Source organism: Arachis ipaensis, chromosome B10 (assembly GCF_059453495.1).
Source record: "Arachis ipaensis isolate K30076 ecotype BB chromosome B10, ASM5945349v1, whole genome shotgun sequence".
Classification (NCBI taxonomy): Eukaryota; Viridiplantae; Streptophyta; class Magnoliopsida; order Fabales; family Fabaceae; genus Arachis; species Arachis ipaensis.
The window spans coordinates 127,345,836-127,370,400 of NC_142435.1; the positions used below are offsets into that span (position 1 = coordinate 127,345,836).

The following is a 24,565-nucleotide window of genomic DNA, read 5'->3' on the forward strand; positions in this document are numbered from 1 at the left end:
AAATTGCAGGAATTAGTAAATCAATAACTAAGAAAACTCTAGGCAAGGTATGAGAATTTGAAAGTCCTATCCTAGTTATCCTTATCGATGGTGATGCGAATTGAGTTTTAATCCCACTTAGTTAACCTTTACTAAAGCAAAGGAAAGTCAAGTGGACTAATTAGTTTGATCTTCAGGTCCTAGCCAATTTCTAAGAAAGGACTAGAGTTATTGGAATTCAATTCAATTAGCAAAAATAACAATTATCAATCACGATGAGTTTGATAACTCAAGAGTCTCCAAATCAATTAAAGCCAAGAATATAAAGAGCTAAATAAAAATCATAAATCTGAAATACCTCAATTGCATTAATAAAAGAAAATCAATCTAAACATAAAGAGTTCATAAGCCAAATTGGTAACATAAGGCAGATATGAATAAAAGCATTAGAATAAATAAAAATATAAAATGAATATTGAACCTGATAAAGAGTTAAATTCCTAAATCCTTTAAGAGGAATCCTAATCCTAAAACCTAAGAGAGATGAGAGAACCTCTCTCTCTAAAAACTACATCTAAATTATGAAAAGTGAATAATGGAAGACTTGTTAATGAATGGATGCATTTCCCCACTTTATAGCCTCTAATCTGTGTTTTTTGGACCGAAAACTGGGTCAAAAACAGCCCAGAAATCGCCCCCAGCAATTTCTGTTACGTTCAGGTCGCAGAAAAGTGATGCAGAAGCGTCGTCCACGCGTTTGCGTGGATTGCGTTTCTGCCAGGCCACGCGTCCGCGTGATCCACTCCGCTGTGTGTGCTTTTCCTTGTTTTCTTCATGTTTTCTCCCTTTTTGCATGCTTTCTTCCATTTTTAGCCATCCATTCTTGCCTCTAAGGCCTGAAATCACTCACAAACCATATCACGGCATCGAATGACATAAAAGTGGAATTAAATTGCTCATTTCAAGCACAAAATTGCATGTTTTCACATTTAGGATCAAATCAGGGACAAAACACAAAAGTATGCTATTTTGGTGCTTAAGCGTGAGTTCATGTGCTAGAATCCATCCCAGTTGAGTCAAAATATACCATCAAATATGGACTCATCAATAAACCACAAAATTTGGGTTTATCAATGGACTAAAAAGCATGTTTTCACTCTTAAGCACAAAGTAGGAGAAATTCACAAAACCATGCTATTTCATTGAATAAATATGAGATAAGTTGATAAAATCTACTAAATTCAACCCAAGATAAACCACAAAATTGGGGTTTATCAAATACATCATGCAGGTTCGAAAGATGTGACAGCAAAGTCATCTGATATGCCACCGGCCCAATCCTCTTCAGAATTTGAAATGGACCAATGTAACGGGGATTCAATTTCTTTGTCTTTATCGCTATACCTACACCCATAGTCAGAGTATCCTTCAAGAACACGTGGTCACCTCCTTCAAACTCTAAAGGCTTCCGCCTTCGATCAACATAGCTTTTCTAATGACCCAGAGTGGTAAGAATTTTGGCTCGAATCCTCTTAATCTGTTCTGTCCTCTCAGCCACTAATTCAAGCCCTAACAAACTTGCCTCTCTAGCCCGATACCAATATAGTGGAGATTGGCACTTTCTCTCATATAGAGCCTCATACGGAGCCATTCCGATGCTTGCATGGTAACTGTTGTTGTATACAAACTCCACTAGCGGTATATATCAATTCAAACTCATCGGTTGGTCCAGCACACAAGCTCTTAACATATCTTCTAGAGTTTGTATTGTCCTCTTTGATTGACCATCGGTTTGAGGATGGTATGCTGTACTTAAGTATAATCGAGTTCCGAACGCCTTCTGAAAAGCTCCCCAAAACCTTGAAGTAAATCGGGGGTCTCTATCTGACACTATAGTCATAGGCACACTATATAATCTTACAATCTCATTAACATACAGCCTCGCCAATTCCTCCAAGGAATAAATCATACAGATAGGAAAGAAATGAGCGGACTTTGTCAATTGATCAACAGTCATCGACACCACATCAAATCATGTCCTAGTCATTGGCAAGCCCGACAAAAAGTCCACGGTGATACCTTCCCACTTCCATTATGGAATTTCAAAAGGTTGCAACATCCCGGGTGGCCTTTGGTGTCACCTTCTGGCACGTCAAACACTTAGACATGTGTTCCACCATATCATTTTGTCATTCCTGGCCACGAGAACATTGCCTTTAAGTCGTGATACATTTTTGTTATTCCAGGGTGAATTGAGAACTTACTCTTATGAGCCTCTGTCAACACTTCCTATCTCAGATCTCCCACATTCGGCACACAGATCCTCTCTTTATATTTCCAAACTCCCTCTCTATCTTGGATAAGCTCTCCTTGCTTCTTCTGCCCAATCACTTGTAGCATTCTCTGCAGCTTCTGATCATTCAGCTAAGCTTTTTGAATCTCAACCTTAACGTTACTAGAGATATGCAGCGGGTTCAAACATACACTCCTAGCCACCTCTCTAACACCCAAGTTGAGATTCACAAACTTTCTCAATAACTCTTCTTCTTTGATCATCATCCAAGTGACGCTTAGAGATTTTTGACTCAATTCATCTGCCACCATATTAGCTTTTCCTAGGTGATAACTCAGTTCAAAGGCATAATCCTTCAACAGCTCCATCCACCTCCTTTGGTTTTTATTTAGTTCTTTCTGATCAAAGAGGTATTTCAAGCTCTTATGATCAGAGAAGACTTAGAATTTCACTCTATACAGATAGTGCCTCCACACTTTTAATGGAAACATAACCGTAACAAGTTCCTGGTCATGAGTCAGATAATTTACTTATTTGGCCTCAATATCGTGAAGTGATGAGCGGATAATTTATACGCTTTTTGGCATTGTTTTTAGTATGTTTTTAGTAAGATCTAGTTACTTTTAGGGATGTTTTCATTAGTTTTTATGTTAAATTCACATTTCTGGACTTTACTATGAGTTTGTGTGTTTTTCTGTGATTTCAGGTATTTTCTGGCTGAAATTGAGGGACTTGAGCAGAAATCAGATTCAGAGGTTGAAAAAGGACTGCTGATGCTGTTGGATTCTGACCTCCCTGCACTTAAAGTGGATTTTCTGGAGCTACAGAACTCGAAATGGCGCGCTTCCAATTGCGTTGGAAAGTAGACATCCAGGGCTTTCCAGAAATATATAATAGTCCATACTTTGGCCAAGAATTGATGACGTAAACTGGCGTTCAACGCCAGCCTTCTGCCCAAATCTGGCGTCCAGCGCCAGAAAAGGATCCAAAACCAGAGTTGAACGCCCAAACTGGCACAGAAACTGGCGTTCAACTCCACAAATGGCCTCTGCCAAAAACTTGGTGGACGAAATTGTGATCACATTAATGTAGTACTCTTTGTTATTGAACAGGAGCAAGGATAAGAACATTCTTGTGGAAGCAGATCCAGAACCTGAAAGCACTCTGAAGAGAAAATTAAGAGAAGCTAAAATACAACAATCCAGAGAAAACCTTTCAGGAATTTTTGAACAGGAAGAGGAGATGGCAGCCGAAAATAATAATAATGCAAGGAAGATGCTTGGTGACTTTACTGCACCTAACTCCAATTTACATGGAAGAAGCATCTCCATTCCTGCCATTGGAGCAAACAACTTTGAGCTGAAACCTCAATTAGTTTCTCTGATGCAGCAGAACTGCAAGTTTCATAGACTTCCATCTGAAGATCCTTTTCAGTTCTTAACTGAATTCTTGCAGATATGTGATACTGTTAAGACTAATGGAATAGATCCTGAAGTCTACAGGCTCATGCTTTTCCCTTTTGCTGTAAGAGACAAAGCTAGATTATGGTTGGATTCTCAACCCAAAGACAGCCTGAACTCTTGGGATAAGCTGGTCACGGCTTTCTTAGCCAAGTACTTTCCTCCTCAAAAGCTGAGCAAGCTTAGAGCTGATGTTCAAACCTTCAGACAGAAAGAAGGTGAATCTCTCTATGAAGCTTGGGAAAGATACAAACAGTTGACCAAAAAGTGTCCTTCTGACATGCTTTCAGAATGGACCATCCTGGATATATTCTATGATGGTCTGTCTGAGTTATCTAAGATGTCATTGGATACCTCTGCAGGTGGATCCATTCACCTAAAGAAAACGCCTGCAGAAGCTCAAGAACTCATTGACATGGTTGCTAATAACCAGTTCATGTACATTTCTGAAAGGAATCCTGTAAGCAATGGGACGCCTATGAAGAAGGGAGTTCTTGAGGTTGATACTCTGAATGCCATATTGGCTCAGAATAAAATATTGACTCAGCAAGTCAATATGATTTCTCAGAGTCTGCATGGAATGCAAGCTGCATCCAACAGTACTCAAGAGGCACCTTCTGAAGAAGAAGCCTATGATCCTGAGAACCCTGCAATAGCAGAGGTAAATTACTTAGGTGAACCTTATGGAAACACCTATAACTCAACATGGAGAAATCATCCAAATTTCTCATGGAAAGATCAAAAGCCTCAACAAGGCTTTAATAATGGTGGAAGAAACAGATTTAGCAATAGCAAACCTTTTCCATCATCAACTCAGCAACAGACAGAGAACTCTGAACAAAATGCTTCTAATTTAGCAAATCTAGTCTCTGATCTATCTAAGGCCACTGTAAGTTTCATGAATGAAACAAGGTCTTCTATTAGAAATCTGGAAGCACAAGTGGGCCAGCTGAGTAAAAGGATCACTGAAATCCCTCCTAGTACTCTCCCAAGCAATACAGAAGAGAATCCAAAAGGAGAGTGCAAGGCCATTGACATAAGCGCCATGGCCGAACCTATGAGGAGAGGATAGGACGTGAATCCCAAGGAGGAAGACCTCCTGGGACGTCCAGTGATCAATAAGGAGCTTCCCTCTGGGGAACCAAGGGACTCTGAGGCTCATCTAGAGACCATAGAGCTTCCATTGAACCTCCTTATGCCCTTCATGAGCTCTGATGAGTATTCCTCTTCTGAAGAGAATGAGGATGTCACTGAAGAGCAAACTGCCAAGTTTCTTGGTGCAATCATGAAGCTGAATGCCAAATTATTTGGCATTAATACTTGGGAAGTTGAACCTCCCTTGTTCATCAATGAACTAAGTGATCTGGATCAACTGACATTGCCTCAGAAGAGACAGGATCCTGGAAAGTTCATATTACCTTGTACCATAGGCACTATGATCTTTAAAGCTCTATGTGACCTTGGTTCAGGAGTAAACCTCATGCCCCTCTCTGTGATAGAGAAACTGGGAATCTATGGGGTGCAAGCTGCAAAAATCTCACTAGAGATGGCAGACAGCTCAAGAAGACAGGCTTATGGATAAGTAGAAGATGTATTAGTAAAGGTTGAGGGCCTTTACATACCTACTGATTTCATAGTCCTGGATACTGGAAAGGAAGAGGATGAATCCATCATCCTAGGAAGACCTTTCCTGGCCACAGCAAGAGCTGTGATTGATGTTGACAGAGGTGAAATAGTCCTTCAATGGAATGAGAACTCCCTTGTATTCAAAACTCAAGGATCTCCCTCTGCAACCATGGAGAGGAAGCTTGAAAAGCTTCTCTCAAAGCAGAGTCAACCAGAGCCCCCACAGTCAAACTCTAAGTTTGGTGTTGGGAGGCCACAACCAAACTCTAAGTTTGGTGTTGAACTCCCATATCCAAACTCTAAGTTTGGTGTTGGAGAGTTTCAACAAAGCTCTGCACATCTGTGAGGCTCCATGAGAGCCCACTGTCAAGCTATTGACATTAAAGAAGCGCTTGTTGGGAGGCAACCCAATGTTTATCTAATTCTTATTTTTATTGTTTTTCATGTTTTCTTAGGTTCATGATCATGTGGAGTCACAAAATAAACAAAAAATTCAAAAACGGAATCAAAAACAGCAGAAGAAAAATCACACCCTGGAAGAGCATCTGTCTGGCGTTCAAACGCCAGAACAGAGCATAGTTCTGGCGCTGAACGCCCAAAATGGGAGCATCCTGGCACTGAACGCCCAGAACAAGCATGGTTCTGGCGTTCAACGCCAGAAATGGCAGCAAAGGGGCGTTGAACGCCCAAAATGGGCACCAACCTGGCGCTGAACGCCCAGAGTTGTGAGTTGTGTGCAAGGGCATTTTACATGCCTAAATTGGTGCAGGGATGTAAATGCCTTGACACCTCAGGATCTGTGGACCCCACAGGATCATCTCAGGATCTGTGGACCCCACAGGATCCCCACCTACCTCATCATCTCTCTTTCCATTTATGATCATCCCTTCTGTTTTCCATTTACCACTCACATCCATACACCCACCTATCTTCAAAATTCAACATCTCTTTCCCACCAAATCCCACCCATATGGCCGAATACACTTCTCCCTCCATCTCCTCCATATCTTCTTCTTATTCTTCTATTCTTTCTTCTTTTGCTCGAGGGCGAGCAACATTCTAAGTTTGGTGTGGTAAAAGCATAGTTTTTTTTGTTTTTTCCATAACCATTGATGGCACCTAAGGCCAGAGAAACCTCTAGAAAGAGGAAAGGGAAGACAAAAGCTTCCATCAAGGGTCTATAGCTCAGTGGTAGAACATTTGACTGCAAATCAAGAGATCCCTGAGATACCTCAGGGGATACATTTTCTTCCACACAATTATTGGAAGCAACTAAGGGTGGAACATCAAGAACACTCCATCATCCTTCATGAAATCAGAGAAGATCTAAAAGCAATGAAGGAGGAGCAGCAAAGACAAGGAAGAGAAATAGAAGAGCTCAAGGACATTACTAAGGTGGATTCATTTCTTGCTCTTATTTCTTCTGTTTTTCGTTTTCTATGTTATGTGCTTATCTGTGTTTGTGTCTTCATTACATGATCATTAGTAGTCAGTAACTATGTCTTAAAGTTATAAATGTCCTATGAATCCATCACCTCTCTTAAATGAAAAATGTTTTAATTCAAAAGAACAAGAAATACATGAGTTTCGAATTTATCCTTGAACTTAGTTTAATTATATTGATGTGGTGACAATGCTTCTTGTTTTCTGAATGTATGCTTGAACAGTGCATATATCTTTTGAAGTTGTTGTTTAAGAATGTTAAATATGTTGGCTCTTGAAAGAATGATGACTAGGAGACATGTTATTTGATAATCTGAAAAATCATAAAAAAATGATTCTTGAAGCAAGAAAAAGCAGCAAAGAACAAAGCTTGCAGAAAAAAAAAGAAAAAAAATAGGCGAAAAAAAAATTAGAAAAAAAAAAATATAGAAAGAAAAAGCAAGCAGAAAAAGCCAATAACCCTTAAAACCAAAAGGCAAGGGCAAATAAAAGGGATCCCAAGGCTTTGAGCATCAGTGGATAGGAGGGCCTAAAGGAATAAAATCCTGGTCTAAGCGGCTAAACCAAGCTGTCCCTAACCATGTGCTTGTGGCGTGTAGGTGTCAAGTGAAAACTTGAGACTGAGCGGTTAAAGTCAAGGTCCAAAGCAAAAACAAAGAGTGTGCTTAAGAACCCTGGACACCTCTAATTGGGGACTTTAGCAAAGCTGAGTCACAATCTGAAAAGGTTCACCCAATTATGTGTCTGTGGCATTTCTGTATCCGGTGGTAATACTGGAAAACAAAGTGCTTAGGGCCACGGCCAAGACTCATAAAGAAGCTGTGTTCAAGAATCATCATACTGAACTAGGAGAATCAATGACACTATTCGAAATCTGAAGTTCCTATAGATGCCAATCATTCTGAACCTCAATGGATAAAGTGAGATGCCAAAACTATTCAAGAGGCAAAAAGCTATAAGTCCCGCTCATATGATTGAAGCTATGTTTCATTGATAGTTTGGAATTTATAGTATATTCTCTTCTTTTTATCCTATTTGATTTTCAGTTGCTTGGGGACAAGCAACAATTTAAGTTTGGTGTTGTGATGAGCGGATAATTTATACGCTTTTTGGCATTGTTTTTAGTATGTTTTTAGTAAGATCTAGTTACTTTTAGGGATGTTTTCATTAGTTTTTATGTTAAATTCACATTTCTGGACTTTACTATGAGTTTGTGTGTTTTTCTGTGATTTCAGGTATTTTCTGGCTGAAATTGAGGGACTTGAGCAGAAATCAGATTCAGAGGTTGAAAAAGGACTGCTGATGCTATTGGATTCTGACCTCCCTGCATTTAAAGTGGATTTTCTGGAGCTACAGAACTCGAAATGGCACGCTTCCAATAGCGTTGGAAAGTAGACATCCAGGGCTTTCCAGCAATATATAATAGTCCATACTTTGGCCAAGAATTGATGACGTAAACTGGCGTTCAACGCCAGCCTTCTGCCCAAATCTGGCGTCCAGCGCCAGAAAAGGATCCAAAACCAGAGTTGAACGCCCAAACTGGCACAGAAACTGGCGTTCAACTCCACAAATGGCCTCTGCACGTGCAACACTCAAGCTCAGCCCAAACACACACCAAGTGGGCCCAGGAAGTGGATTTATGCATCAATTACTTACTCATGTAAACCCTAGTGACTAGTTTATTATAAATAGGACCTCTTACTATTGTATTAGGTATCTTTGGACGCCTGGTTCTTAGATCAGAGGGGCTAGCCTCTCGGCCATGCCTGGACCTTTCACTTATGTATTTTTAACGGTAGAGTTTCTACACTCCATAGATTAAGGTGTGGAGCTCTGCTGTTCCTCAAAGATTAATGCAAAGTACTACTGTTTTCTATTCAATTCATCTTATTTCGCTTCTAAGATATCCATTCGCACCCAAGAACGTGATGAAGGTGATGATTATGTGTGACGCTCATCATCCTTCTCCCTTATGAACGCGTGCCTGACAAACACTTCTGTTCTACATGAATTAAGCTAGAATGAGTATCTCTTAGATCTCCTAACCAGAATCTTCGTGGCGTAAGCTAGAATGATGGCGGCATTCAAGAGAATCCGGAAGGTCTAAACCTTGTCTGTGGTATTCCGAGTAGGATTCAATGATTGAATGACTGTGACGAGCTCCGAACTCGCGATTGCAGGGCGTTAGTGACAGACGCAAAAGGATAGTAAATCCTATTCCAGCATGATCGAGAACCGACAGATGAATAGCCGTGCCGTGACAGGGTGCGTGAGCAGATTATTCACTGAGAGGATAAGATGAAGCCATTGACAAAGGTGATGCCTCCAGACGATTAGCCGTGCCGTGACAGGGCATTGGATCATTTTCCCGAGAGATGACCGAAAGTAGCCATTGACAGTGGTGATGTATCACATAAAGCCAGCCATAGAAAGGAGTAAGACTGATTGGATGAAGATAGCAGGAAAGCAGAGGTTCAGAGGAACGAAAAGCATCTCCATTCGCTTATCTGAAATTCCTGCCAATAAATCTACATAAGTATCTCTATCCCTTTTATTGTTTATTTTAATCTAATAAAATATCATGTTTAAATCCGCTTGACTGAGATTTGCAAGGTGACCATAGCTTGCTTCATACCAACAATCTCTGTGGGATCGACCCTTACTCACGTAAGGTTTATTACTTGGACGACCTAGTACACTTGCTGGTTAGTTGAACGGAGTTGTGTCCACGCATAGTAAAGAGCCATAATAATGATTCCATACAATAACAAAGAGTACTACATTAATGTGATCACAATTTCGTCCACCATGAAGCAAAAACCACAACATTCTGGTGTTGCATCAGCGATGAGTGGATATTTTATACACTTTTTGGCATCATTTTTATATTGTTTTAGTTATGTTTGTTTAAGTTTCATTATATTTTCATAGGTTTTAGTGAAAAATTCACATTTTTGGATTCTACTTTGAGTTGTTATGTTTTTTGATGATTTCAGGTAATTTCTGGCTAAAATTGAGGAGTTTTGGCAAAGTCCGATTTAGAGGTGAGGAAAGCGTAGCAGATGCTGTAAGATTCTGACCTCTATGCATTCAAATGTACATTTCTAGAGCTACAGATATCCAAATAATGAGTTCTCAACGGCGTTGGAAAGCTAACTTCCCGAGCTTTTCAACAATATATAATGGTCTATACTTTTCTTCGAAGGAGCCTGCCCATATTGGGCATTGAACACCAATGAACTACCCCCTTTCTTGCGTTCAACGCCCCAAGGAGATTCAAGCCAGCGTTGAACGACAATGAACTACCCCCTTTGGGGCATTCAACGCCCACCTAGAAGCATAAGGCAGTGTGGCTCAACCCCATAATGGGCGTTCAATGCCCATCCCTCAAGATTGGACGCCAAGTTCAGCCCAAGTACTCAACCAAAGTGGGCCCAAGAGTGGACTTTCGCACCTTTAGTCTAGTCTATCATACTTTTTGTATTCTTTTCATTATTAGATTAGTATAAATAGAACAAATATCACATTTGTTAGGGATGACCTTTTTCACTTTTGATCTTTGCCCTTTTACACGTTTTACTATTACTTTCTGTACAGTATGAGCAACTGAACCTCCTAAGTTAGGGTTAGGAGCTCTGCTGATTCTCTGGATTAATAATACTACTATTTCTATTTCAACACACATTTGATTCCATTCTCTTGTGCATTTTTGGTCTTCATCTCATGAATTGAGGATGAACTGTGACATTCATCTTTGTTCTACATGGGTTCCGTGTGAGTCCTGACCCGGATAGCATTGAACCACAGCTAGAGAGTGCATTGCGGATTCCAAGAGCGTACCTGGGTGACTTTGGATAAGTGACATAAAATCCCATTGACCATGGGTTACTGAGGTCTCTGTGACGTTAAGGCTAGAGTCAGAGAAGCAGCATTCCCTGATTCGGAAGATCCAACCTTGTCTGTGGCATTTTGATTAGGATCGCGAAGGAGAGTGGATTGCTTAGGTCTTCACCTTCGGCCATAGTGGGAAGCCATGTGTTAACTTGATGAGAGGACATGAGTTGCTCTGATATTGTGGACTGCTATGGTTTAGAAGAGATTAACTTGATGAGAGGACATGAGTTAATCACTTACGGCTGCCATTGAATGAATCATTCGTTATTGAAGTAGACAGTAAGAAAAGTTAATCCGGAAAGAATACGCATCTCCGAATCCTTAACTGAATCTCTATCACTGTTTTCACACCAACCTGGTATTTCGTTCTTTACTATTTTATTTATGCTCTCAAACAAACAACTATCTTTTCTAATTGTCTGACTAAGATCTACAAGATAGCCATTGCTTGCTTAATCCGACAATCTCCGTGGGATTCAACCCTCACTCACCTGAGGTATTACTTAGACGACCCCGTGCAATTACCGGTTCATCTGTGCAAAACTTGTGCAGTTCAATTTCGCACACCACATTTTTGGCGCCGTTGTCAGGGATTGTTCGAGTTTGACAAACTACCAGACTATCTTGTTGCTTAGATTAGGTATTTTTTGTAGGTTTTATTGCTCTTTTAACTGTGTTTCTTATTTTCTTTTTCAATAACTTTTAAAAAAAACTTTTTATCTTTAATCATCTTTTTCTTTTCTTTTGTTTGAGTCTTGTGTCAATTTTTAAGTTTGGTGTCTTTTTGGTGTTTCTTTGTTTTTCTTTCCTTAGTTTTTCGAAAATTGTTCTTAAGTATTCTTCATTGTGTTCGAATTGTTCTTGATATTTCTGTTGTTTAATTTTAAAAATTTTAAGTTTGGTGGATTTTAGTTGTTTTTCTTTTAATTTTCAAAAATTAGTGTCATTTGATCTTAAATTTTTAAGTTTGGTATCTCTCAGTTGTTTTTCTTTTTCCTTAAAATTTGAAAATCCAAAAAAAAATTTCTTATATCTTTTTTTAAATTTTCGAAAATCTTGCTATCTTTTCTTATATTGATTTAAAAATTTAAAGTTTGGTGTTTTCTTGTTAGTAAAGTTTAAATTTTAGATTTCATATCCTATCTTTTCAAATCTTTTTCAAATCTTTATCTTATCTTTCTTTATCTTTCTTTGAATTTCAAAAATCCTATCTTATCTTATTTTAAATTCAAATTTTAAAATTCAATTTCAAAATTTAAAATTCAAATTTCAAATTTCAAAATAAAATATTTTTCAAAATTCAAAATTCAAATATTATCTTTTCAAATCTTTTTCAAATCTTTATCATATCTTTTTACTTTAAATCCTTCCTATCTTCTCTTCTTTTAAAATTTTAAATTTTAATTTCTTATCTTTTTAAATCTTTACTATCTTTTAAAGTTTAATTTTCAAAATTTCTAAATTTTTAAATCTTATTTTTCTAAATCTTTTTAAAATCTTTATCTTATCTTTCTTTTTAAATTTTAAAACTTACTTATCTTATCTTCCTTTTAAAATTAAAACTCTTAACTTTTGAATCTTTACTTTCTTTTAAATTTGAATTTCAAAATCTTTGTTTGACTTTTTCTTTCTTTTATTTTCGAAAACTACTTTTAGAATCACATTTAATTTCCAAATCTTTTTAGTTAATTAGTTGTTCTAGCTTTTAATTTTCTTTTATTCTTCTTTATTATTTCGAAATAAATGAATAAAATAAAAATAAAACAAAAATATCTTGATTTTCAAATCTCTTTCTTTTTAATTTTTGAATTCTCAAGCATATATCTCTCTCTATTATTTTGAATTCTACCTCCCCTCTCTACCCTCATTCTTCTTATCTTCTCTAGATATCTCACTGGGAGCTCTCTACACTCTGACATAGAAACTCCCATTCTTTCTTTTCTTGGTTTTCTTTTCTTGTTTATGAGTAGGAACATGGAGAAAGAACCTCTCTTTGATCCTGATCCTAAACCTGAGAGGACTCTAAGAAGGCATTTACAACAAGTTAGAGCACAACACTCCAGAGGAAACCTCACGGATCTTTTCAAATAAGAAGCAGAGAATACAGACATGTCAGCCAATCCCAATGACAGAGGAGATGCAAGGAAGGTCCTAGCCTCCTAGGTGACTTTACTGCACCCACTTCTGATTTCTATGGACGCAGCATCTCTATACCTGCCATTAGTGCAAATAATTTTGAGCTGAAGCCTCAATTGGTCACTCTAGTTTAACAGAACTACCAGTTTCATGGACTTCCATAGGAAGATTCCAACAGATTCATCTCTGATTTCTTACATATCTGTGATACTATCAAGACTAATGGAGTGAGTCCAGAGATTTACAAACTTATGATTTTCCCTTTTGCTATAAGGGACAGAGCTAGGTTATGACTGGATTTTCTCAGCCTAAGAAAAGCCTAGACTCTTGGGAGAAGGTGGTCAATGTATTTTTGACCAAGTTCTTCCCACCTTAGAAGCTGAGCAAGCTTAGGGTGAAAGTTCAGACCTTCAGACAGAAAGAGGGTGAATCTCTCTATGAAGCATGGGAGAGGTACAAGCAACTGATCAGAAGGTGCCCTCCTAAGATGATTTCAGACTGGACCATGCTAGATATATTCTATGATGGTCTCTCTGAATTGTCCAAGATGGCATTGGACCACTCTGCTGGTAGATCACTCCACTTGAAGAAAACGCCTGAAGAGGCACATGAACTCATTGACATGGTTGCAAATAACCAATTCATGTACACTTCTGAGAGAAACTCTATGAACAATGGGGTAGCTCAGAAGAGAGGAGTCTTGGAGGTTGACACTCTAAATGCCATATTGGCTCAGAACAAGATCCTGACCCAACAGGTCAACATGATCTCTCAGCATCTGATTGGATCACAAGCTACAGCTGACAGCACTCAAGAAGCTTCCTATGAAGGAGATGCATTTGATCCAGATCAACACATGATGGAACAAGTTCTATATGGGAAATTCCTCAGGGAATCCCAACAAGGAACCCTATGGAAACACCTACAACTCATCATGGAGGAATTATCCCAACTTTTCATGGAGGAATCAACAGAAGCCTCAGCAAGGCTTCAATAATAACCAAGGTGGAAGAAACTAAAATAGGTTCAATAACAAACCATTCCCACCTTCTTAGCAACAGATGGAGACTTCTAAGCAGAGCCTCTCTGACTTAGCCACTATAGTCTCTGATCTCTCTAAGACCACTCACAGTTTCATTACTAAAACAAGATCCTCCATTAGGAATATGGAGGTACAGATTGATCAGCTGAGTAAAAGGATCCCTGAGATCCCTTCTAACATTCTTCCAAGTAACATTGAAGTAAACCCAAGAGAAGAGTGTAAAGCTCTCAGTATGAAAACTGAGGCCGAATCTGAAGAGGACCTTCTGGCGTTGAATGCCAGCCAAGGAGTAGAGGCTGGGTGTTCAACGCCCAAAGAGGGACAAGTTCTGGCATTGAACACCACAATGGGAGTAGCTGGGCATTCAACGCCCACTAAAGACCCTCCTTTGGAAGAATTAAAAGAAACCAGAACTCATGAGGAGACCATAGAGGTTCCCTTGAATGCCTTGTTGTAGATTATAGACTCTGAAGAATACTCCTCCTCTGATGAGAAAGAGGAAACTAGGGAAGAGCAAGTTGCTCAGTACTTATGAATTCTGATGAATCTGAATGCCAAATTATTTGGAACAGAAACATTGGAGGAAGAACCTCCCGTGCTCACCAAGGAACTCAATGCCTTGGTTCAGCAGAAACTACCTCAAAAACTACTGGATCCCGGACGCTTCCTAATCCCCTGCCCCATAGGGGCAATTACCTTTGAGAAGGCTTTATGCGACCTAGGGCAAACATAAACCTCATGCCTCTCTCTGTCATGGAGAGGCTGGGAATCCTTGAGGTGCAAGCTGCCAAGATCTCATTAGAGATGGCAGACAACTCACTGAAAAAGGCATATGGTCTGGTAGAAGATGTCTTAGTAAAGGTTGAAAACTTTTACATCCTTACAGATTTTATAATCTTAGATACTGGAGAGGACGAGGATGAATCCATCATCCTTGGAAGACCTTTCCTAGCCACTGCCAATGCCATAATTGATGTGGCAAAGGGGGAGCTCATTCTGCAGTTGTGGAAATATCACATCTTGTGCAAGATGCCTAAAACTAACTTCCTCCCTAAAGGAGAGACAACTGTACAACACTTAGTGTTCTAACCATCTCTCTCTGTGCAGAGCTTTACAGAGCCCCCGACACCAAATCTAAGTTTGGTATTGAGAAACCATCATCAAGCAATGAGAATGAAGGTACTAAGAAAAAGGTACCTAAAGGCTGGAGGGATAAAAAAATCCCCACCGAAGACCTCTCACCTGGCATGAGAGTTCTCTTCACAGACAACCCAGTCATTCGACACACTGTGAATAAGATCCTGTCTCTAGAGTACATGGAGCTCATCCATGAGAGCACAGGAAGAAAGTTCACTGTAAGGGGTGAAATTCTGAGCCCCTATCCATCTCCGTAAAGGAGCTGACTGTCAAGCTAGTGACATTAAAGAAGCGCTTGTTGGGAGGCAACCCAACAATAATTATAGTATTCCTATTTTTTTCAGTTATTTCTATTCGAGTTATACTAAGTTATTTTTATAGTTATTTCCTTTTTAAAGTTTGTGATCATGTGCAGTAGTCAGAGATAGAGACATTCAGAGATGGAAACAGAACACCCTGGAGTGATCCCCTTGCTGGCGTTGAACGCCAGACAAAGAGGCAGGAGGGGCGTTCAACGCCCTATATGGGTAAGAAAGCCGACGTTGAACGCCGCACAGGGAGAAGTGTGGGCGTTCAACACCCAAGAGGGAGCAGCTGTGTTGGTGTTGAACGCCGGAATGGGACCATCCTAGGCGTTCAACGCCCTACAAGGAGCAAAGACCTAGCGTTGAACGCCAGGAAGGGAGACCCTAATGGGCATCCAACGCCCTACATGGAGCAAGAAGCTGGCGTTGAACGCTAGCCAAGGAGCAGAAGCTGGGTGTTCAATGCCCACAAGGGAGCAGGGAATTCGAATTCCCTAGCCTCTCAAGATCAGTGGATCTCACAGAATCTCCACCTATCCCACCTTCCTATCTCTCATACTTTCCCTTTTTTCCACACACACCCTCAACCAATCACATCCACATCACCTTTTTCTCTTCCCAAAACCATTCGTCACTCCCATCTATCAATTCCCACTAACCCCCACCAATTTCAAATTTAAATCTTTCCCACCCATACCCCCTCATAACCGAAACTCAACCCTCTCCCACTCCTATAAATAATCCTTCCTACAACCCTTCCACCACACACCTCATACACACTAGCCCCTATTTGGCCGAATCTCTCTCTCTATCTCTACTATTCTTTTCTTCTTCTACTTTCTTCTTCCCTTTTGCTCATATTTGCTCGAGGACGAGCAAAGTTTTTAAGTTTGGTGTTACAAAAGCTTTGCTTTTTTACTACTACCATCCCTAAGAATGGCACAAAAGTCTGGTAAAACCTCAAGAAAGAGGAAAGAAAAGGCCATTGACTCCGCTTCTGAATCTTGAGAAAGGGAAAAATTCATCACCAAGACTCATCAAGACCACTTCTATGAAGTAGTGGCAAAGAAAAGGGTGATTCCCTAAGTCCGCTTTAGGCTCAAAAAGAATGAGTACCCAGAGATTCAACAAGAAATCCGGAAAATAGATTGGAAAGTTCTGACCAATCCTATCCCGGAAGTTGCGATATTAATGGTGCAAGAGTTTTATGCCAATACTTGGGTCACGAAAAAGCATGACACTAGTGTGAACCCATATCCCAAAAATTGGCGCACCGTGGTTTGAGAGTTTCTCTTGGATTTTATCTCGAAAAGTGTAAGGTTGGCACTCCAACTACCATTAATGCAAGGAGACCCATACCCTTACATTAGAAGTGACAATTTTGATAAGAGGCTGGACCAAGTCCTTTCAGACATTTGTGTAGAAAGAGCTCAGTGGAAGAGGGATGCTCAAGGCAAGCCTATCCAACTAAGAAGGCTTGACCTCAAGCCCGTAGCTAGAGGATGGTTGGAATTCATCCAACGTTCTATCATCCCTACTAGTAACCAGTCCGAAGTAACTATTGACCGAACCATCATGATTCACTGCATTATGCTTGGGAATGAGGTGGAGGTACATGAGGTGATACCTCAAGAGCTGTACAAGGTGGTAGAAAAGCCCTCCACCTAAGCAAGGTTGGCATTCCCACATCTTATCTGTCACTTATGCAATTCAGCAGGAATTGTCATAGAAGGAGATGTCCCCATTAAGGAGGACAAGCCCATCACTAAAAGAAGGATGGAGCATGTAAGAGAGCCTGCACAAGAGCCTGTACAGCCGCCTCCAGAAATCCCTGAGATGCCTCAAGGGATGTATTTTCCTCCTAGAGACTATTGAGACCAACTGAATACCTCTCTAGGGGAATTGAGCTCCAATGTGGATCAACTGAGGTTGGAACACCAGGAGCAGTCCATCATCCTTCATGATATAAGAGAAGATCAAATAGCTATGAGGGAAGAGCAACAAAGGCAAGGACGAGACATAGAGGAGCTTAAACGCTCCATTGGATCCACTAGAGGAGGCAGTAGCCGCCGTCACTAAGGTGGTCACGTTCCATTCCCTTGCCTATGTTATTTTTCTGCTTTCCATTGTGTTTTATTGTCTGTTTCCTGTTTTTAGTGCATGATCACCCTTGTTTATGTCTTAAGGCTATAAAATATTCCATGAATCTCTCACTATGCTTAAAAGAAAATTTTATTTGAAAAAGAAAAGTGAGATACATAAACTCAAGTTATATAATAAGAATAGTCCAATTATGTGATGTGGTGGAATTACTTTTACCTTCTGAATGTATGAATTAACAGTGTATATTTGATGTTGAAGTTAAGTATGTTGGCTCTTGAAAGAATGATGGAAAAAGAGAAGTATTATTAGTGATATGAAAAATAAAAAAATTGATTCTTGAAGCAAGAAAAAACAGCGAAAAAAAAAGAAAGAAAAAGAGAGAAAAGAAAACGAAAAAAAAGAGAAGAAAAGAAAAGAAAAAAAGAAAAAAAAAAGCCAATAGCTCTTTAAACCAAAAGGCAAGAGCAAGGATCCAAGGCTTTGAGCATCAATAGTTAGAAGGGTCTAAAGAAATAAAATCTTGGCCTAACAAGTTCAAATGAGCTCCTTCCCTAAATGCTTGAGGTGTGAAGGTGTCAAGTAAAAAGCTTGAGACTGAGCAGTTAAAGTCGTGATCCAAAAAGCAAAAGAGCGTGCCTAAGAACTCTGGGTACCACTGTCTGGGGATTCTAGCAAAGCTTAATCACAATCCAATTATGTTCACCCAGTTAAGTGCCTGTGCCGTTTATGTATCTGGTGGTAATACTAGAAAACAAAACGCTTAGGGTCACGCCCAAGCTAAAAAAGAAGCTGTGTTCAAGAATCAAGAAAAGTTGAACTAAGAAAATCAATAATATCATCCAGATTCTGAGTTTCTAAAGATGTCAATACTTCTGATCTTCAAAGGATAGTGATATACCAAAACTGTTCAGAAGTAAATGGTTACTAGCCCCGCTCATCAATTGGAACTGAGTTTCATTGAAAATTTTGAGATTTATTGTACCCTTCTCTTTTTTCTGATCCTACTTTATTTTTGGTTGCTTGGGGACAAGCAACAGTTTATGTATAGTGTTCTAATGAGCGGATATTTTATACGCTTTTTGGCATCATTTTCATATTGTTTTAGTTATGTTTGTTTAAGTTTCATTATATTCTCATAGGTTTTAGTGCAAAATTCACATTTTTAGATTCTACTTTGAGTTGTGTTTTCTGATGATTTCAGGTAATTTCTGGCTGAAATTGAGGAGTTTTGGCAAAGTCCGATTCAGAGGCGAGGAAAGCGTAGCAGATGCTGTCAGATTCTGACCTCCATGCATTCTAACGAGCATTTCTAGAGCCACAGAGATTCAAATGACGCGTTCTTAATGGCGTTGGAAAGCTAACTTCCAAAACTTTCTAACAATATATAATGGTTTATACTTTTCTTCGAAGGAGCCTGCCCATATTGGGTGTTGAATGCCAATGAACTACCCCCTTTCTGGCGTTCAACGCCCCAAGGAGATTCAAGCCAGTGTTGAACGCCCAATCACCCCCTTTGGGGCATTCAACACCCACCTAGAAGCATAAGGCAGCGTGGCTCAACCCCCTAATGGGTGTTTAATGTCCATCCCTCAAGATTGGACGCCAAGTTCAGCCCAAGTACTCAACCAAAGTGGGCCCAAGAGTGGACTTTTGCACCTTTAGTCTATTCTATCATACTTTTTTGTATTCTTTTCATTATTAGATTAGTATAAAAAGAACAAAGATCACATTTTTTAGGGATGACCTTTTTTACTTTTGATCTTTTCTCTTTTGCATGTTTTACTATTACTTTCTGTATAGTATGAGCAATTGAACCTCCTAAGTTAGGGTTAGGAGTTTTGCTGATTCTCATGGATTAATAATACTACTGTTTCTATTTTAATACATGTTTGATTCCATTCTCTTGTGCATTTTCAGTCTTCATCTCATTAATTGAGGATGAACCGTGACATTCATCCTTGTTCTACATGGGTTCCATGTGAGTCTTGACCCGAATAGCATTGAACCACTGCGGACTCCAAGAGCATACCTGGGCGAATTTGGATAAGTGACATAAAATTCCATTGACCGTGGGTTACTGAGGTCTCTGTGGTGTTAAAGTTAGAGTCAGAGAAGCAGCATTCCTTGATCCGGAAGATCCGAACTTGTCTGTGAGGTTTTAAGTAGGATCGCGAAGGGGAGTGGATTGCTTAGTTATTCACCTTCGGCTATAGTGGAAAGCCATGAGTTAACTTGATGAGAGGACATGAGTTGCTCGGATATGGTGGACTACTATGGTTTAGAAGAGATTAACTTGATGAGAGGACATGAGTTAATCACTTACGGCTGCCATTGAATGAATCGTTCATTATTGAAGTAGACAGTAAGAAAAGTTAATCCAGAAAGAATACACATCTCCGAAGCCTTAACTGAATCTCTATCATTGTTTTCACACCAACCTGGTATTTTTTTCTTTACTATTTTATTTATGCTTTCAAACAAACAACCACCTTTTCTAATCGCCTGACTAAGATTTACAAGATAGCCATTGCTTGTTCAATCCGACAATATCCATGGGATTTGACCCTCACGCACCTGAGGTATTACTTGGACGACTCGGTACACTTGCTGATTCATCTGTGTGAAACTTGTGGAGTTCAATTTTGCGCACCAATTAGCCCACACCCTAGACCCTTTAATAAAACATCACAACAAACCTCAAATATCACATGAGGTTCAGGTAACACAAGCACTTGTGCTGTAGTTAGCGTCTCTTTCAGAGTTTGGAAACTCTCCTCACATTCAGGCATCTACACTAAATATGTATCCTTGCAAGTTAACTTGGTCATCAGCAATGCAATCTGCAAAAATCAAAGCTTCATAACACCTCGTGATGTCGCATACTTACAAGTTCCGTCTTCCGTGTCCATAAGTCGGGTTCTAAGGGACTAATATCTCGATGGTCACATCTAGAAATCATACACGGCACTGAAATAAGATCGAGTTTATGTCGAAAGGTGATGCATGAGTATCTTTATTGTTTTCTTTATGATTTCTTTGAACAAAGTTAGTGATTTTCTTGTTATAATAGAGATTTTTGTGCTTTAATCAATTTTTTTGGAGTTTGCTTTGAGTTTTGGTATGTGTAGGAATTTATTGAAATCAAGCACAATCAACAAGCAAGAGGAACATTGGGACCAAGAAAGGAAGAGGCAACCCAAGAAGCCCCTGCGAAAGCCAAGAAATATTGCATGCAAAAGCAAGTAACCTTCTAGGGAAGCAAGAGTTGGAAACAAGCCAGGGAAGTTCAAAAAGAAATTGTAACCCTGACCTCTTCATACTCCAACAAAGATAACTTGAGCTACAGAGATCTAATTGATACCAAAAACCTGGCCATGGGATGTGGGAATGCATGCGTGGGACGACTAGCTTAAAACAGAGGCCACACTTCTCAAAACTTGGCCACACATTGGTCGGCCAAGGCCATGCGTTCCACGTACAAATGGGCCACCTTCCAGGACCATCAATGCTTCTCTAATTCTTCCTAATCCTTTACTAATCTCTCCAACTTCAAGTGTTTCGTTGGCCCAAAATTGAAGTTTCAAGCCCATTATTTCAACTAAGCAAGGCTCTAAGTTTTGAATTTTAATTACAAGGAATATCATTAGCTAATTAAGAGTCATTAAGACTTAATTAATTAGATAAGATTTGATTTAGTTTCTTTTTGAATTAGTATCAATTCTAAAGTAGTTTTTAGGGTTAGTATAAATAGGAGAGGAGCTACACACATGATTCTTCTTGCATCTCTTCTTCGACACTTTTTACAATTCATAATTTTTTGGTTTTCTCTTGAAACACGAGCCACTAATCTCCTTTGTTACGGTTAAGAGCTCTGTTGATTTCTATGGACTAATATTCTAGCTTTTCTACCTTTGATTAATGCATTGATGTTTTCTTAAGAAAAATTTTTCGTTCTTCATCCATAGAATGTGAATGTGTTAGGAAATAATTCTTCTCTAACTTGAATTCTTTTAATATCTTGGAAAAGTTAATTAATTAAATTAAGCTTGAAAACTTCTTCTCACGATTCTTAAGTTTGAAAACTAGACTTGATAAGTGACATCGAATCAACTAGGAATAATTCTTATGAATTGTGTGGTCCTTAAATAAGTAGAAGTGCTTCATCTCTTTTCTTAAATAATTGACTAAGGGATTAGCGATTAATTAGGTTAAAGAGAAATTGAATTACTAGGTGATTGGGGTTTGATTACTAATGATTTGCTATAGATACATCTTTGCATGATCAAAGTGAAAAGTGAAAAGTATTTTTTTCAGAAGTCTCAACATCTTTGAAACCTTCTCTCTTAATCATATTACTTTCTAAACCAATTTTAGTTTACTCTTATTTAATTCTCTATTTTCATGCTATTTGCTATTGAAACCCTAATTTGTGCTGGTCTGACTAGAATAATCAAGTGACTATTACTTTCTTAATTCGTTAATCCTCATGAGAACGAGAATCCACTCCCGTGATATTACTTGGTATTACTCGGTGTACTTGCCGATCATTTGTAGTTTTATAAAATCCGCATCAAGTTTTTGGTGCTATTGTCGGGAACTAATTAAGATTAACAGCAAACCAATCAATTGATTACCTAGATTAGACCTTTTTTCTTTTTCGATTTCTCTTAAAATTCCATTTCTGTTTTTTCTTCTTTTATTTTTTTTACCACATGGTGCGTTTTATTCAGTTTGGTATTTTATGTCAAGAAAAATAATGGAGAGAGACCACATGAGTTACTACTCACACTCAAAGAATGATTCACATTTCCGTGGATAGAGGAACTATCAGGATTTTGGGTGGGAAAGTCAAGACTAAGAAAAGTTTAGTGGTCCAGTTCCTATCCATCAAGAACCATCATCTCTTGATCTTTTCATGGAAAAAACTAGAGCAATCCCTTACTAAATTTATGTAAGAAGCCTCAACCCACCTCTTAATTATTCATATCAAGAACCATCATCTATTGAGCTTGCCATAGACAAACTGGAGAATACCGTTGCTGAGTTTTTTGCTAAATTTGCTCAATACACTAAAGGGTGCACACATGAGACACGAATGAATTTCGAAAGCCAAGAAATTTCCATCAACATTCTGGAGAAACATGTGGAATTGATTACCGAACAGGTGACAAAGGAACAAGCAAATTCCTTCTCAAGAGAAACAATGCAAAATCCTACAAAATAATGTAAGGGAATCAATTAAAGGTGTCCATACTCCAGTGAATCAGAGAGCTACATGGGAGTTGATTTAATTGACCCATTAATCCAAGAAGTTATTGATAAAGGGGTCCTTCCAAGCACTACACAACACTTAAGTCCTGAAAAAGAAGAAGCACTAGAAGAGGTGGAGGCAATCGAGGAAAGCAAGAAGAAGGATCGTGGTCAATGAACAAAAGACAATATCTATGAGAAGGAGACGGTCAACAAAAATCAACCCATCCTCTATCCTAAAAAGCGGTTTGAATCAAGCTAAAGACAGTAAAAGAATGCTTATTGGGAGGCAACCATATCGGATGGTATCCTTTTTCTCCTCTTCTCCATTAAAATCTTTTCTCTTAACCAATTAAAAGAAGAGGAAGAGAATTCAAGTTTAACAAGAACCACACGTCAAGCTAATGACATTAAAAGAGCACTTGTTGGGAGGCAACCCAACATTAGGTAACCTCTTTTCATCATTCTTTTTGCTTTGCTTCATGTTGCATATATATCTCACGTATTAAGTTTGATGTTGCTACACCAACATGATGCTTGCTTTTCACTGGGTACTTGGCCCAACCTCTCATTGAGTGTGTCACACTAAGTTTGGTGTTGCCACACTTCACCCATGCAAACGCATTAGCAACTTATTTATTTTATTTCATTGTGTCTTTAATTTCATTTTGTTTTTAATTATGTTTATTTTATTTGAATAAGCTCTTGCATCACTTATTTGTTTTTACTAGCCAACCACGCTTATTCATAATTTCATCACCATTGTTTTTCTTTGTTGCTTGAGGACAAGCAACCACTCTAATTTTGGTGTTGGAGGCTATGCTCTACATAGCCTAAAAGATGATGAAAAGGGAGGTAACTCTATCTTTGAGCTTTTATTTCTTATATCTTGCATCTATTTTGATAATCATGATTTAATCTTCCTTATTTTACCTCACTTTTGAAATTGTTTGCACCCAATATCCTTAATCATGCAACAAAGAGTTTTTGAATGGAAAAAGTTGAAGAAAATTTTTAAATTTTGGGGCAAGTAAAGATTAAGAGAAATGGAAGTCCTGATAGTATGATTGTGTCATGAGGTTATGTGTTTGTGAAATTTTACATGGGGAGCTCTAAGACATGGAATGATGTTTATAGAAGTATTATAGAGGATCTCAAAAATCTATAACAGCAAGAAAGAAAAAATAAAACAAAAAGTAAGGCCTAAGGCTCTAAGCACCAATGGCTAGGAAGGTTCAAAAGAACTAAAGCTCAAAGAGTTGTTTTCCTAGTTAAGCGCTTGTGGTGTGACTATATCAAGAAAATCTTGAGATAAAATATTTAGAGTCAAAGCCAAGTGCAAATAAAAGAGAAGCCAAAGGCTTTGAGCACCACTGACTGGGAAGAATAAAAAGAAGCATGGACTCAAAGAGTCCCATAGTTAAGTGCTTGTGGTATTTCTGTGTCGAGCAAAGTTTGAGACAACATTTAAAGTCACGGCTAGGCTCAAGGTACAAAACACCCAAAAAAAGAAAAAGAGGAAGCGGTCTTCAAGGTGAAAATATATAAAGAGACCTATAAAATATCATCTGAATGAAGTTGCTAAGTTCTAAGACTTTCAATTGTAAGCCTAGTAAGCACTGGAATCCATACATGCTCACACAATTCAGAGTTCACCTCACTGTCACTTGATCACTTCACTCACTGAAATGTCAAGGAATTCTTCAACCCACTCCAATTTAGAGGACTCTTTTGTGCATAATTCTTTTCTTGCTTGGAGACAAGCAAGATTTTAAGTTTGGTATTGTGATGCATGAGCATCTTTAGTTATTTTATTTATGATTTCTTTAAATATAGTTAGTGATTTTCTTGTTATAATGGAGATTTTTGTGCTTTAATCAATGTTTCTTCGAGTTTG

General features: G+C 38.7%; 1 non-coding gene and 1 pseudogene across 1 annotated transcript; both read right to left on the reverse strand.

Annotated features, from left to right (window-relative positions):
* LOC148581653 (uncharacterized) overlaps positions 1-24,565 on the reverse strand; it is a 47,204-nt pseudogene that overhangs the window by 3,441 nt on the left and 19,198 nt on the right.
* On the reverse strand, positions 3,911-4,018 carry LOC148581654 (small nucleolar RNA R71). Its single transcript, XR_015899012.1, has one exon. It is a non-coding gene; the product is annotated as a small nucleolar RNA R71 (small nucleolar RNA).